We start from the raw sequence: 5224 nt of genomic DNA on the forward strand, positions 1-5224 counted from the left end.
TTGGCAAGTAACAGGAAGCTGGAACTGCTGGGTTAGGCACCACAAGGTCTGGTACTCATAACATTTTCCTTTCTGGTGGAGCCACTCTGCCTCTCCTCAGATTTCAGTGGTAGGGCCTTGGTTCTTTACAAAGACATCTGCATCAACAGTCCTAAAAAGGGATGTTAGAGGAGTGGGCAGGGATATGACAGACAGTCACCTGTTACTACTAGCAGGTATCCCAGATGTTTTTTCATAGATATGAGGGTGATTTACAACAGTCCATCATTTCTGTTTTGCTTTTAGTATTTGCAATCTACTCCCTGGATAGGGATGGCAGTCTTTAGAGTGACCAAATACTATTGGGTTAAGTCTTTCACTTTTAGCAGGGCCTCCTATGCCGCACACAATTGCTTTTTCATATTTTGCTTTTATCCTCTTTTCAGAATTGTGATTAAAACCCAAGGGGTACTTGTTTAGAATTTTGTTTTTGTGACAAACCCACCCAAAGCCAATATTGGTGCTTGCTACATCCAATTCATAGGCTAATTTACTTTCCTTTTATTATTATTTAAAGCAGCTTGCTGGAGGTTTTCCTACTTCCATGAAGGACTTTTCCCAATTAATACATATACATACAATGGTTTTAATATTTGAGCTAAATGAGGGATGAAAGATTTTTAGCTCTTCAACAATATTACAAACTCTATTAATATGAGAAGACATTGCACTTTATCAATTACAGCAGAGAGTATAGTTTTGTTTTACCCAACTAAACAACATTGAAGAATTTGTTAGAGCAGGGACCCTGCAGCCCATTCCAACTGTCTGCCCACCTCAGGCTCTCAAGATAGGATACCATTGTTTCTGCTGTTTCTTTTAATTTTGAAAAAAGGATTACTGGTTAACATAATGTCATCAGTAGAGTTTTAGCCACAGATTTCTTCTACACAGCCAGATTCTGCCACAAGGCCAGGGCAGATGGTTGGGCTATGCACACAGCCTTAGGGAAGCACTGCAAAAGTCCATTGTTGGGTTTTCCATAGATAGGGAATGCAGGCTGTCTTGACTTGCCTAAGGAAATACTAAAGAAGGTCTTAGCACCTTTTAAAACAAAGTGATAGAGACATAGTTGGATATTAATTTTTTGCAACAAACTAGAAATATGGGGCCTGCTGCATACTACAGTGTTGTTATTTTAATTTATGATAAGAGGTTTCTGTGACACATACCTTTTTATAATAATTAAAACCACAATTAACCACATTGTACTTCTGTTTAATATTATGCTGAAATATTGGTAAATTTATACACTCTTAAGTATTCATTTGAACTTTTTACTCATACGACTTTAACAAAGGGTTAAAAAATCCTGTTAATTTTATAACACTTTTAAACACCTACTTATATTAGATGAACTCAACTATTACTTTAAATTTTCTCTCATGGTAAAATAACAAATCTCTTGTAATTAGTTTGAAATAAAAAGCTCCTTTTCAGGATTTGATTTTTAGAAAGCAGTTTTGAACATTATGTTCCTTTAAGAGAGATAAGACCCTTTCTTCTTCAAACACTAAGGAAATGATGAGGTTAAAGTGATGTGGGCTATGGGTGGGAGGCTCTTTGTCTCTTCAGAGATAACCTTAACCTAAGCTGTCTGTCCTGACTTGTGGGTGTGGGATGGTAAGAGGCTGCAACCCTTACCTTGGTAACCATGGCAATCACTCCAATCCCAGGAAACAGTTTATCAATGCAAACTCTATAAACTTTAAATATTCAGGGAAAATGCAAACCAAATGTGCTAAAAGCTTATCTAGAATGTATGAAGTCCATGCTAAAAGCTTACTTAGGATGTGGAAGATATAAATGCTAATTCAAACCTATTGAGCACTGAAACAAAGAATGATTTAGCCCTTCCTGTGTGTAAAAAGAACTCAAAATTTTTGTTCAGGGCTCGGGTTTGCAACAGAAAACTCCCGAGTCTAGCCGGCCATCAATAAATCATTTTTCCTTTTCAAAATCATTCCTGAGTCCTGGCCTTTCTATACACAAATTCTCTCAAATTCTACAACAAAAGCACAAGAAGCTATTTTGATAAAACAGACATTCTTTGTATATTGATTATTCAGGAAACTTTTACCAGAACAGACTAATGACTTCAGAGACTTTGAGAAAGAACAAAATTTTTAACTTTGATACATACTACTTTATATTAAAGCTTTTAAAACTTTATAGACCCATCAAATTTTATTTAACTTTAATCATAAAAATTTCTTTTCCATGAACCTTCTACACCTTCAGTATTCACCTAGGTTTGTCCCACACTCTACTCTTTCCCAATAATCAATCATTTTATCTTAGGGCAAAATCATCTCCTGTTTCTGTAACAATAAAACACATTCCATATATCCCACATACTAAGTTACCAGGCAAACTTCTTACAACACATAATTACCATCAACACTAAACAAGCTTGTTAAAATAACGAACTTTTCTTCATTTTAAATACTTAGTAGCATGCAATACCAGCAACAGTCCACTAGAAGCAAGTTGGCAGGGGAGGGTGGCTGCCAACGAGTTTTCCTGTTATAAAATTACTTTTTATTATTATTATTATCAATTCAGTTTTTGTTTAATGACTTTTTGGAATTAGCCATTTAAATACCTTAATTTAAACAATGCTACATTAAACTTCTTATAATTAATTATAACCATATAGACTATAATTATATTATTTTAAGACAAATTTTTGCCTTCACAGAACACATTCCCTTACTTAAATTTACCACAATACCTTCTACAACTTGCCACATGCTTTTAGGTCCTGTGAGTTTATGAAAATTAGCCATTCTATTTTAGGACAAAATACATCTTTTTTAAAAAAAAACTTATTAAATTTCAGTCAGCATTCCCACAAACTTTTAACCTTCTTTAATATTCATTTAAGTTTTACATCCTTCATTTTATCCTGTGAAGAATAATAAACTATTCATTTCAATCTAGGCAAGAACAACTTTTTATGAAAGGACTTATAGTAATTTTGTTAATCAAGACTTACAATTTTTATCATTGTAGAGACCTTATTAACTTTTAAACTTATGTATTAATATAAGTGCTTATTTAATCATTTTTGGTCATTTGAATAGAGTGCTTTGTATTTATTAATTTATATCACCCTCCGGAGGTATCAAAATACACACTGACATTGAACAAACAGACAAATACAAAACAATTAAAACACACCAATACATACAGTTTACAATTGACTCATCAACAATGCTTTTGTATTAAAGCAAACAATTCTAGTAATTCATAACTTTTTACAGGCACCCTATTAACTTTCAATAAAGTTTTTAACACTTGCTAATACACTTCCACATATCCCATTTGATTACCCATTACCCTGATGACTTCATGGAAATGTTACTTAATCTTGAAGACTCGAATCACACTGCTTTGGACGTCATTCATGACCCTCGTAGGAGTCCTTTCTGTGGTTCCCGATACTGTTTTGTAAGACTCACTTCTTTGTACCCCACATTGGGCACCGGGTATTGGGAAAGAGGAAGGAAGGAAGGAAGGAAGGAAGGAAGGAAGGAAGGAAGGAAGGAAGGAAGGAAGGAAGGAAGGAAGGAAGGAAGGAAGGAAGGAAGGAAGGAAGGAAGGAAGGAAGGAAGGAAAAGAGAGCTGGGACCAGGGGGTCTGCAAGTAGAGACTCCTCAGACAACTTTATTGTTTACAAGGGGCTCTCTATATATCCCAGTCTATGTGACAACAAGCAGCAACATGCAGTCTATGTGAGAATAAGCAGCAACATGTAGTCTATGTGACAACAAGCAGCAACATGCAGTTAACTATTAGCATTACTAAGGAACTCAAAAAATCTTATCTCAAGGTACATAGTCTAAGTGTTCTATTTACTACAAAAGGTATGTGCTCATCTTTTCTTTCAGCCTTTAACAGCTTCATCCTGTTTGCCAGGAACTCTTAATTACCGCATTCCTTAGGATGCAAGCATAGCCATGGAACCAGCATGTCTCTCCTTGTGAGACTGTTATAGACCAGCGATATTGACCATACTCAGACTTTGAATAAAGTTCCAATTGAGAGCTTTATTAGCCACGTGGTGACTGCCTCATCCTATGCAGAGGAGAGAGCAGCCCCGAGTCTAAGGGAAGAGGTGTTTATATAGCCTTTTATGAGGGGGGGATTTACTAGTAAGTGACCAAGCATGCAGGCACAGAAGTGGAACACTGTGGTTAGCTGAAGATATCATATCTATTTTTTTTCTTAAAGCCCTTTCTTGTGAGCAGTCCCATGTTATTTATCAGTTCTTTCCTTGGGAGCAGCCCTAAGTTATTTATTGGCACTTTTCTTGGGAGCAGCCCTAGGTTATTTATTTATCTGAAGGCACTTGCAATTCCTATTTCCTAATGTAGTTCTATTCCTATTTTCCCAATGTGGCCTTACCCTTACAAGACCACTGTGCCTCAGTTTCCAACAGTAAATGATTACATGGGCCTGTATAAGATAATGAGATCTCATGTAAAACACAAATATGGGTGATATTGCATATATAAGACTGTTTTTACATAATATAAGTGCAAATATACTAGTGCTAAGGAAAAAGAATATTTATGTACAGCAGGGAAAGGATAGAGAGATTGAGAGGTGATGAGTTTTGCTCTTTTGTTTATTATTATTGGAATAATGAAGATGCTCTATAAATGATTTAGGTGATGAATGCACAATTATGTTATTGCACTGAATACCATTGATTGTATACTTTGAATGGATTTATGCTTTATTAATATGCATCATTAAAAAGGATTTGTTAAAAAATTATAGGGGATTTTAATATACTCACCACTTCCTCCTCACACATTTTCCCCTATTTATAATGTTTTACATTACTGAGTTATATTTGTTACAAAAGATGAACAAAAATATTAAGCATTGGTCCTAACCAAGTTCTGTAGTCTATGTTATGGTTTACAATGTGAGTTTTCTCTTCTTTAATGTTTGATAGCACTGTGAAACCAACTGGGGCATTCTATTGTCTGTTTTCAAGGTAGATCTTTTTTTTTTGTTTTTTAATTGATTTTGTAAAAATATTACATTAAAAAATATGAGGTCCCATTCAACCCTACCACCCCCACCCACCACTCCCCCCCCCCCCAGCTACCCTCACTCCCATCATCATGACACATCCATTGCACCTGGTAAGTACATCTCTGGGCATCTC

The sequence above is a fragment of the Dasypus novemcinctus genome, chromosome 25, assembly GCF_030445035.2.
Source record: "Dasypus novemcinctus isolate mDasNov1 chromosome 25, mDasNov1.1.hap2, whole genome shotgun sequence".
In the NCBI taxonomy this organism is placed as follows: Eukaryota; Metazoa; Chordata; class Mammalia; order Cingulata; family Dasypodidae; genus Dasypus; species Dasypus novemcinctus.